We start from the raw sequence: 12,802 nt of genomic DNA, 5'->3' as shown, positions 1-12,802 counted from the left end.
AATTAGTACAGAAAAAACTTACTAAATACACAATGGAAGGGGCACTAATAACTACGCCCACACCAATGGCCCAAAGCCCAACGCAAGTAGTGGCTGCACAAGATCCCGCACAAATAACGCCTCCACAAGGTGTAATACAGCAAGTGCCGCCTCTGCAATTACACGCACCAAACATGGGAGGAGGGTACCCAATGCAAGGGACTGGGTATTATAGTTATAACAGAGGGAGAGGAGGGTTTATGAGGGGGAGAGGATATGGATATAATACCCAACAACAGGCTGGGGGACTAAGAAATAACTACCCCACAGGGCAACCCGTATACCAGGACAACACAGGGAGCTTCCCATGGCAAAACAGGGAACCACCCGTGTGTTGGAGCTGCGGACTATTAGGACACATGTCACGTACATGTAGGGTCAGGCCAGGAACACCAGCATGGAATGAACAAGCACAACCTAGGACATTACAAGAACAGCAGGGTATACAACAACAGCAGACGTCACAAAAAGGGAGTGACCCACAACAACAAACAACACAACAGCCACAAACCTATTCACTGCCACAACAACAAATAACACAGTACCTGCCACCGCCACAACAACAAGTAGCGTTAATACAACCACCACCCCAAAATGAACGAACACAATTGGGTGGGGTGACGGTGTTGGGACACAACCCTTACACAGGGAATGGCCAATCATTGTACCCCCAATAGGCCAGCCCACAGACGGCCTTGGTGTGTCCCATCCTGTCAGTAACACCTAATAGTGCGGATGAACCACGCATAGAGGTAACGATAGGTGACAAAAAATTATCATTTCTTGTTGACACCGGGGCAACCCGGTCTTGCATAAGGGAAGGTAAATTTAAGATGTCAGGCGAAGCCATGAACACCCAAGGATTTTCTGGGGCTAAAGGGTTGGTTCCATTTACTGATAATGTTCCCTTATCTATTGGAGATTATGATCTGTCAGTTCCACTCTTGTATTATAGTGCCTCACCAGTAAATATACTGGGGAGGGACATAATGAACAGGTTGAACATGACGATCTCCTTTACAGAGGATGGCATAATTTGCTCTACTCCAGGGATTAACATGCTCGCAGCACGACAGATTTTGCAAGCATACTGTGGACAGACAGCGATTAGGGCGGGGCCAGTAGATGGCGAGATATTCCAATATGGCACTGACATGGCATTTGCATGGATGCCAGGGATAGAAGGGAAAATATGGAGGAGACCAGCAGCCTATCTATTCCGACCAGAAACACCAGTTAATGAACTAGAAGGGAAGGTGTTTGTAGTGGACATTGAGAGCATTATTGCAACAGCTGATTATGTTGCTGTGCACGCCCAAGATAAAGAAGGGAGAGCATGGAGGGCGGTGATAGCACTAGCAGAAGGATGTAGGCTGACCCAGGTGTCAGATGAAGAGCTGTTCTCAGAAGAAAAGGAAGAAAATGAAATGGTGTTCATGATGAGTGTAGAAATGTGGCTAAGAGTGGCTCACAAACAAGTAGCACAGAAAATTGCAATGGCACTTGAGGCACCCGCAGGCACCCCAGTCCCATTTTTTAAGGAGGATATGTCAAAGGTGCCCAAATCATTATGGACTATTAGCCCTTATGACGTGGGATGCATAAAAAGCATAGGGGGTGTAAGGATAAAATTGAAAAAAGGTGCCATACTACCAAGAGTTAAACAGTACCCATTGTCAAAAGAGGCAGATGAGGGCATATATGAAACCATAACGGCCCTTATAAACAATGGCATATTGGTCCCCTCAGAATCACCATGTAACACAGCTGTGTACCCGGTGCGCAAGGCTAAAGGGGGGTCTTGGCGCTTCATACAGGACCTCAGACCCTTGAACAACATAGTAGAAGCAGAGTATCCAGTAACAGCAAACCCGGCCACAATATTGTGTGGCATTCCAGCAGAAGCATCACGATTTACAGTGATTGACCTTAAAAATGCTTTCTTCTCAATACCATTACACCCAGACTCACAAGATTTGACAAGCTTCACTTACCGAAATACAAAGTGGAAACATACCAGATTACCACAGGGGTATTGTGAATCACCCTCAATTTTCAATAGAGTAATACAGATGGATTTGGGTAACGTTGAGGTGGAAAGCACAGTGTTACAGTACGTGGATGACATAATAATTTGCAGTGCAAACGAAAGTAAATGTAGAAAGGACTCCTTAAAAATGTTGACGATACTGGCAGAAAAGGGGTACAAGGTAGACATGGAAAAGATACAATACTGTCAGGAACAGGTACTTTACATTGGTCAACTGATATCCCAACATGGAAGAAGGATTGCACCACAAAGAGCACAGGCCATCTCAAGCACTCCCGTGCCACAGACTGTGAGAGAACTGCAGCAATTTCTGGGGCTGTGCAACTACTGTAGAGCATGGGTATTTGATTACAGCTCATACATAGGACCCCTGCTTGAGGGTTTGAAGGAAGCAAATAAAGGGGAGAAAAAGTTGGGATGGACTATGGAAATGAGGGAGGCATTTGACGAATTAAAAGACGCGATATCAACTGCTCCAGTACTTGCATCCCCAGACTATGAGCGGCGCTTCTTTATATTTTCACATTGCGACTCAGCAGTGATGAAAGCAGTATTGGCCCAAAAAACTAGCATGGGCTATAAACCAGTAGCATTTTACAGCGGTCACTTAGACCCTATAATGTTAGGCCACTTCTCTTGTGAACAAGGTCTTGCTGCAGCTGCTTTTGCAGTAGAAAAAGCATCAGCAATAACTATGGGGTGTCCAACTACACTATTTGTGGAACATGCACTATTTGCGATATTGAATAAACCTAAGTCCACATTAACGACACAGAGGGCATCAGGTTATGAGATTATTTTGTCTAAAGCTGAACTGGCAATTGTTAGATGTAGCACGGTTAACCCTGCAAGGTTCTTAGCAGAAGTAATTGAAGAGGGGGATTACGCACACGACTGCACCCAAGTAACTGAAATATATTCATGTACTAGGAAAGTTGAGGAAAACGCACTAGAGGGAGGTGAGCTTTTGTTTATTGATGGGTCTTCAACTATTGATCAAGGAGATGGGATACGAAGGACTGGGGCAGCAGTAGTAAAAATGATGGAGGCGCCGGTGTGTGTGGCTATGAAGTGTGTACAATTACCACAGCATTACTCTGCTCAAGCGGCGGAACTTGTTGCACTAATATTGGCATTAAAGGAAAGTTTTAATAAAAGAGTAACTATATATTCCGACAGTGCATATGTTACATCCACTGTCCACTCAGGGCTATCAAAATGGAGAAGGAGAGGGTTTAGGAGAGCTGATGGCACTCCAGTACAACATGCCCTCTTGTTGGCTGAACTAATTGAAGTAATAAACGACCCCCAAGAACTAGCCCTAGTAAAATGTACCGCACACACCAATGGAGAAGACTACGTTTCAAAAGGAAATGCAGCAGCAGACGCACATGCGAAATATGCTGCATATTTTGGTGAGATATGGAACCCCACAGACTCACAGAGAGGGAGAGGGAGGGGAATAGCGAGGGAGATGTTAATAAGAGAAGGGTACACCCATCTCCCAGCCACACAGATTATGGAGCTACAAGCGGCTGCACCAATGGCCGAAAAAGAAGTATGGGTGAAAAGAGGATGCACAATGTCACCAACCGACGCACTATGGCGCCAGGGTGGCACTGGGAAAGTTGTAATACCGTTGGCACTGTTAAATACCGCCTTAAGCCAGTTACATCACCCTGCCCATACAGGCAAGGAAATAATTGCAGCACGAATTAGAGAAGATTGGTTTTGTCCCGAGTTGACCTCCCATGTGTCAAATTTTATCAGCAATTGCCTCACATGTCAACAGTTTACGGCCGGTCATACTCTAAAAGTGATAAGAGGTACAATACCCCGGCCAGAAGGACCTTTTCGGCACCTTCACATTGACTATGTTGATATGATCAACATCTGTCAAGGCAATAGGTATATGATTGTAGTAGTATGCCCATTTTCTAGGTGGATTGAAGCAGGGCCCTGTTCACACCCTGATGCGTTTAGAGCAGCCAAATTCATAGTAAGAGAGGTCTTCCCCAGGTGGGGAGTGTGCGAGGTGTTAAGATCAGACAACGGCCCCCATTTCGCAAATGAAATGTTCCAGCATATTACATCCCTGCTGAACATTAAACACAAATTTGCATGTGCATACCACCCACAGGCTAATGGTGTATGTGAACGCCTGAATGGCCTATTGAAGGAGGCAATTGCTAAAATACAACAAACAACAAAGAAAAGTTGGTTGTATTGCCTTCCGTTAGCATTGTTTGAACTTAGAAACAGGCCAGGGTCCGACCACCACCTCACCCCTCACGAAGTGGTTACTGGACGTCAAATGCGCCTTCCCCTAACACCAACGTCAAGGGCATTCACCGATAATGAAAGTTCAGCGAATGTGTTAGGAGATGAAATGTATCAATATGTGTCTTCTTTGATTACTAGTGTCGTGTTTGTGTCTCAACAGCTCGAGCGCACACGGGGCGGGTCTACCAGCAATCAAGAAAAAGACGAAAGTACGGAATTGGGAAAGGAGAACTCGTGCAAACTTGCCAAAGGTGACCACGTACTACTTCGCAATTTCAATAGAAGGTGGCACGAGAAGAGGTTCACTGGCCCCCATCTGGTAGAGGACGTATCAACAAGAGCAGTAAAACTAAAGGATAAGCGTGCCTGGAACCACCTACATGACGTAAAGATCTACAAACTGCAGACCCGCCCCAGCGCCAACGACAGGTCCATTGGAAGAACAGCAACAACATCGCCGACAGCGGAAGAAAGTTCCACCACAGACAACGACCCAATTGTTCCCTCGGAGACAATAACTGACGAAGAAGGGGGTGACCCCCACACTGCCCACCCCATGATCACTCGCTCAAAGAGTAAAAATACTTCCGCCATCTGAGCGCAAACCCCCCCCCCATTGACTGCTAAGTACAGTTGTAACTAAAATTGAAGGACATTGCTTGCACCAATACACATGTAAACACGTGAATGTTCTCTTTTTTTCTCTCGCACATACAGGAACTGCGTAATATTGTATTGTTAAGAAAAGCTAATTAACAAGTTCAGTGTGCAGGTGTAGATGGTGCTGCCAGACGATAACTACCCAGAAGAATTGTCACACCAATTTGTATACGAAATAAAGAGGCCAACATACTTAAAAAGGAGAAGGGTACGTGTATACTACACAGCCTTCCTCCTGGCCATAGAATATCACATGCCCCACCTCCACCCATACTTGCCAGTCCTAAGAGACCCATCACTTAGAATAGCGTGGGAACAGCTCTTCGCCTGGGCACTGAATGACCACTTGATAGGGAGAGCTTAAAGGAAACAAAACTAACATTTAATAACGAGCACTTTTGAGAATTTTTAGGCGGGCAACTGTAACGTCGCAAGAATAAGCTGCCAGGACCGCAGCGAGGTAAGAGCAAAATGCCGGTGAAATTAGCATATGTAATAAAAATAATAGGGATTTTTATGATCACCGGATTCTTGGCTGCCTCTGTCTGGCAGTACAGCTATGCTATTGATTTTATTGCTGCACCCAAACTTAATATACCCCCGTCCCCTGCTGCAACAGGTGTTACGTCAGGTGGTAATCGTAATTTTGCACCCAAGCAAAATAGAGTTAAACGCAGCACGTACTCAGACAATAAAGGTATTGATAATTATGTACAAGATTCAGCACACGTCACAAACAACATATGGTACCAACACATGACCCGCATTGGTAAGCAGACAACTGAGGATAGCTGTTACGTTTGCTCATTAATACCATACGCCATGAGCGCTTCACGAACATTTGTTGCCACAGAAATAGATGAAAAAACAGCACAGTGCATAATATATTTGGCCCTGTTCCAAACGAAAGGAAGATTTCAAGGAACAGTAGTGCACATGACATGGAAAACACGAGACTCATACCCATATGAAAACAACTTCCTCAAGACCTATCTGAGTTATCACAAGACCAGTTTACATGCTGAAGCATTCAGGTACATAACGAGTGGCCCTGCAAAAGGAGAAACAAAGAAGGTAACACTGCAGTATCTACCATGTGATTGGTACGCAACTGAAGTTCCGGGTAAACAAGGATGCTGGGAGAGGCCGCTACTGACGATAACAGGAAAGGTGTTCCTGGGCAACAGCTGGGAGATAGGAGTGATTGGCAGCAACATGGTAACAAAAGAAACTATCTCAACTATCGAGACACACAATCATCGATGTTGGACGACGTGGATCAAGTATGTACCAATGCTCACGTGGGTAGAAGAAGATGAAGACCCGATAACTATACTACCATTGACTGCGCCTAAAGTATGCTACCAGCATAAAGGAGAGGTGGACGTAGGATATAACACCAATTGTGCAAGCGTGATGGAGTTGCCTGAGGGGGGAGCGGGAACAGCAGTAATAATGGACCATTATTGGGCCTGTGGAGAAAAGGCATATCATACACTGCCTCCCCTGTGGAATGGTGTGTGCACAATGGTACACGTCAATGTACCATCACTAGTGGTACCTAAGAAGCATGTCGATGTGGCGAAATTTCCTAAAATGGATGAAGGGGATAAGAGAAGAAAGAGATCTGCACCACTTCAGAAGGAGCAAGGAAACAGGACAAACAGCAATGATACTGTCCTAAACAGGAGAAAAAGACAAGGAGAGCCATTGACAGGAAATTACCTGTGGGGAAGGTCGGAAACGGAACTAACATCAATACCGCCAGAACACAGACTATTCAGCAGAGCAGCAATGTTCTTCTCCTCAATAATACATCCGGGACTGCAGGCATACGCAAACGCAAAATGGCTTCAAATAACAAGGTGGGAACTAATGATGACCATCAATTCAACAGTAAATGGGTTCAACGCAATTAAAGAGGAGCTGCGAGCTGTAAGGATGGTAGCACTCCAGAACAGATATGTATTGGACCTTCTCACAGCAATGGAAGGAGGAGTTTGTGCAAAAATAGGACAATCTTGCTGCACGTTCACACCTGCCAACGATGCTGACAATGGTACACTGACAGAAGCAGTTTCACAATTGGCCCAGATGCACTCCAAAATGATGGACGAAAGTAACGGTGTAAACAAGGATAAGAGCTGGTTTTCACTATTATGGTCATGGATGCCATCTTGGCTGTCAGATGGACTGAAAATAATAGTGGGATGTGCTATTTTGGCTGGAGCTACCCCGATCATAATTAGATTTTGGAAGGCCCGGAAAGCACGCACGACTGACGAGTTGCTGGAAATGGTGGGAATGCACCCCTTAATGCCAGCAGATGACGGCCAGCATACAGGTGTGATAATACAAGAAAGGGAGAAGTTGCGCACCCAAATCATCACCAATCATCTAGACCCACCATCAGTGAAGATTGAGAACCCAAGGAACCCCAGGAGCTACATAGGAAGATGGGTATACTGTACTCCTGGAGGAACATGTGAATACATGTATTGGTCATTTGAAGATCATGTAAACCATTATGGACATCTCGGAGGGATAACTAAGATATGGAGGGTAAGAGGAGATAACGAGAAGGATATGTTTGTGGTCGACAGGTCGACCAGAGGGGGGACTGAAGTGGGAGAATGGAAGAACAGGCTCCCGTCCTTCACCTCTCGCGCTTGGCCTAGAGGGTCACGGCCCAGACACCCGCCGCGAGAAGAGTTTGTCCATTTACCAGACGACCAGGTACCCTGGTACAGGAACATACGGATGTGTCCACCTGCCTGCCCAACAGCCCGCACTGGCCATGCCGACCCCTGCGGCTCGGATCAGCTAGACTAAAACCACACGTCGATAGAGATGCCATGACGACCTAGACAACGGGAAGCACATCTGTACAAGTATACACACTTAACATTTCCACACCAATCTACACGAAGAACATACTCAGTGCTCTGACGTAGGCGACAGGCATATTCACGGACGTGCATCTTTATTATTTTTACATAGGCTTTCAGAATGCAGAAACGCAAGATGCATCATGAACTCATCTATAACGCTTGCTCACGCTTCCCTTGAAACCCGTTACCACCATGAGAGGTATACTGGAAACACGATACTGGTCATGGAAATGTATGCTACTATAATCTAAAGCACCTATGAACCAAACAGACTACTTAAGCACCAGGCCCGAGTAGGCCGCAAACAAGAGCTCCCGTGGACATTAACAAAGCAAGAGTCAGGTTGCTGATCCTGCAGAAAGAACCCGATGGAGCAACCAGCCAAGGTCGCAATGTTGCAAGCCCACATCCAAGAACAAATCATCAAAGGCACGATGTTGCAACCTCACACTCCGCGTACCAACGTTAAAGTCATATCTACAAATTAAACCAGACACACAGTGGAAAAGCAATATTAATTGTGCAGAATTCTGCCTCAAACACGGTCCCGCCTCACGTGACCAAGCCGAATCTGACGAGATGCCAAAACCCAGGAGAGAAAAGGCGTCTGGGTCCCTCGCTACGAGACACAGGCCGAGACACTTGAAAGGCTCAATGGACACCTGCTACAGTGGGAGCGGTCAGCCTTCCACCTATGAATAAATCCTCACATTGTCTGCACGTACCCATATTGAAACATTGTTGCAAACACAGGTACACCGAGAGCTGGGAACAACGGTGGTCCCAGGCTGGGGAGCTCACGGATGCACCAATCAGAACATGGGGCTCTTATCTCAGACGTCAGTAACACTAGCCAATCCTCAGGACCCTTCATGTAACAATTCTTATGTATCCAATTATAGGGACAACCCAGATATACCACCTGACTACACCTTGTCCACTAATATCATTCTCTATATGTGTACTATACTAACCCTACCACTCGAGCAACCAATTAAGAGTGGCGATAGGTTTTTTGTTAACTTTCTGAAGTGACGCAAGTAGCGCGTCATAATGCAGTAAAAAGGGCCTGCGAGCCCCACGATTATGTGTGTGTCAGGACGGACGCGTACGCTCCTTGACCCATCCCTGCCGTTTTGTGCAAATAAACAGCAGAGTCGCCTTGCTCCTTGTGTGTGTCTCATACTCTATCTCATCTGGGATATACGGGAGGAGTTGGGGCCTCCCTGCCCGGAGGTCTGCGGACGGCCCGGCCGACCCCGGCAGAATTTCCCCCCGACAATTCCATGTCATTAGCTTTTATATTACATGGATGGCTCAAATCGCGGGTACACGCGGGGAGACAGAGTTTACCCACTTTATTCAGAGGGTGGTCACAGTCCCCCCTAGCTAAAAGAGAAACATTGGATGTCCTCTTTGAATTTATGAATTAAAGCTAACCTCAGTCGTCAGGTTTGGAAGCCAGAAACTTCACCACTGCACTATATAACTTGATGAAAAATAACAAACTAAAGGTGAAATATCCCATTTCGGTATTGCAAGTCCCAGGGAAAACATTTGTGCTAGGTCTTGGATTTCAAAACATGCACACCTTTTAACTTTTTCAGAAACACTATTAGAAGAAAATATCCTGTCTTGGTTTTGTTTGTATGTTGATTTTATGAAAGGCAAATGCCATTCCTCCTGTTCAATTTGGGTGGTTATGCAAAGTCAATTTGATGAAATGTGCATATATTGCATTGATGTGCTAATTTCTGGCGACGTCACATTCCATGGCGCTTGTTGATGACCCCCCACTTAAATTTTTAGATCTTGACCCCTGGTTACATGCATCATAAATGCACACATTGTAGTCCCCCATTATTATTATTGACCATGAGTGAAAATAATTGATAACATGAGTTCAGGCAACAGTGAGGAAACATCTGATAATGATGGAAGCCAATATTAGATAAATGCACTGGAGGGATTTAACCATATGAATTTTAGCACAAAGAATTTCACAGCTAAACATTTCCGGCAATTGATAGATGGAAGTTTCAAGGAAGATCTGTATACAAGGGCGGTGACTCCTCCCCTGGCCTCGGGTCTGTTGTTGTGCAGGATATTAAACCCACTAGGAATTTCCAGATCAATGGCGGGACCTGAATGTTCCTGCAACCATGACTCAGTGATGGCTAAGAGGTCCAGTTTGTTTGAGGAGATAATATCTGTGATTTAAAGAGCATTTTTCCCGAGAGCGACTGAACCTTCAATAATGCACAACTTAAATAGTGAGTTATATGGTATAATTGTACCGGATCAATGCTCCTTTTAATTGTTGTATTTGATATATATACTTTTTATGAGCTATGATTGTGTCTGAGGATATCCCTTCTGGCTTCTAAAATTTTCTTATGGCTCAGAGTTCTCTGTGGTATGATGAGGCGTCAGGATGAAAAAGGTTTATGGGCTAAGAAATGGTGTTAGGGAAGGTTAACCATGTTCCCTATGGTTCGGAAAGAAGTGAGTGTAGCTAAATTTGAAGGCCCTGGAGGGTGAGTAAACAGTTGCTATAGAGTGGTGAAGGGAGAGCCCTGCCACTTTTAATGGCAAGTGTTAAGCCTAAAAAGACTAAAAGGCAAGTGTAATGATGTTAATGTTATATAATGAACTGGAGTGGGTGGAGAGGCCAAAGGAATTTATAGCGGCTTCGACAACCTTCTTGTTATGTTAACGTTTTTCACACCCAACGGTGCAGCGCAACCGACATCATAGGCAACCTGGCGCTAAGAACTGAAAACCCATGATCATAACAGCGGAAAGAGGGAGAACTAAAAAAGTAAGGTTTTCAAAGACTTTCTGAATTTTAATGGACAGAGACCATACACAGGGGTGCGGGAAGAGCATTCCAAAGGATAGCAGCAGTGAGAGAAAAGGACCGTCCACCAGTTCTAGCTCTGTTAACCCTGGAGATAGCCAAAAGCAAGCAGCCTCCAGAGCGCAATGCACAAGCAGGGACATAAGGCTTGAGTTTCTGCTGCAGAGATTTAGGACCATCACCATAAAAGGCCCAATGCACCATGCACAAAGACTTGTTTAGCCACTGGAAGCCAATGAAGTGATCACAAAACAGGGAAAATATGTTCCCGAAACAAGGTGCCAGTGGCAAGCATGCGGCCGAGTTTGAAGAACCTGCATCAAATAATCAGGTTGGGCCAAATACAGGGAATTACAGTAGTCAATCTTGCTAAGGATTAAAGCAGAGACTACTGGGGCACACAAATGAGTGGGAATGAAAGGGATAACCTTCTTAAGCATTTTCAATCGAAGATGACCCGATTGACAAACCATGCCAACCTGAGGGGCCATAGACAGGGAGGCTAAGATCTTAACGCCCAGGTTCTTCACGACAGAAACAGGAGTGGGGAAAGGGCCAAAATAAGAAGGCCAAAAAGCAGGAAACCACAAAAGAGAAACAAAGGACGAGCCCACAACCAACACCTCGGTCTTGTCGCCATTTAGTTTAAGCCAGTTTTCGGACATCCAGCAGCCCACAGCTATGAGACAGTCTAGCAGCTGAGAGGCATGGGCTGGATGATGAATATCCAGCCTAACCAGAATCTGCGTGTCATCAGCGTATGAATAACATCTGAAGCCGTGGGTGCGGATAAGGGCGATTAAAGGCCGAATATAAATATTAAAAAAGAGTGAAATACAGGGCTGAGCGCTGCGGAACACCACGCAGGAGGGCTTTGACTACAGAAAGGAAGGGTTGTAACAAAAGATACTGTGACTGATCAGATAGGAAAGATTGAAACCAAGCAAGAACCGGGCCGGCCAAGCCAGCAGCAGCTAACCGGCTGACCATGATGGAGTGGTCGATGGTATCCAAGCCAGCTGATAGATCTAACTAAATCAGGGCTGCCACTCCACCCTGATCAGCAATGAGCCGGAGATCATCAAGCACCGAGACCAGAACTGTCTCAGTGCCCTGGCCAGTCTAAAACCCAACTGGAAATCATCAAACAAAGGGGAAGACTCACAGAAACCAACCAGAAGAGGGGAGAGCAAGGACTCAAGAAGCTTTATTCCGAAGGCTAAGAGAGAAATGGGCCAAAAATGAGCAAGGACCAAGGGGTCCAAGGTAGGTTTCTTCAACAGGGGGACAACTGTCGCACATTTAAGCACAGGGAGTATAGTCCACATTGAACAGGAGAAATTCACTGCTGAAGTCAAGTATGGCAAAATTTGAGGAAGAATAGCCTTTACCACAGATAACGCAAGAGCGGCAGTCGGGGAGGCAGATTTCATGCCAATGACCACAGCACTAATGTCACTATCCATGCACAGGGGGAAAGAGTCCACAGCTGGGCGGGAGGGTACAACGTCCCTAAGTGGACAGGCAGGGCTGATGTATTCGTAGAGGAACTGCAGTCAGCTGAGATAAGATCCCTAAACATTTCAATCTTGGAAGTAAAAAAAGGAGCCAGAGAATCACAGCGATCTTGAGATGCAACAATGGCCTCAGGGGGTTCTCTAGCAGATAGAATGCAGACCACTTTAAAAAGCACTTTAGGGACTGTCATTGCATTTTCAATTTGAGAAGTGAAGTGCCTCTGTTTAGCAAGCTTAATGGACCTATGATATAGAGCAGTATTAGCGCAAAAGCGGTCGGGTCGTTATCACTATAGGAAATATGCCATTTCCATTCTGCTTGCCTGCATTGGAGCCAAAGGGTCTTCAGACCTTCACTAACCCACGGTTGAGAAGGCCTCTTACGAGCTTGAGTCACCAGCAAAGGGGCAAGAGTATCTGCCGTTGCGATGAAGACCTGGGATAAAGTCTCAAACTTCACAGAAGAGAGAGCCACACAACTAGTATTAATGAGGGCGGCAGT

This window comes from Ambystoma mexicanum, chromosome 8, assembly GCF_040938575.1.
Source record: "Ambystoma mexicanum isolate Mex_15411 chromosome 8, UKY_AmexF1_1, whole genome shotgun sequence".
Lineage (NCBI taxonomy): Eukaryota > Metazoa > Chordata > Amphibia > Caudata > Ambystomatidae > Ambystoma > Ambystoma mexicanum.
Note: the sequence above shows the minus strand (reverse complement) of the source record.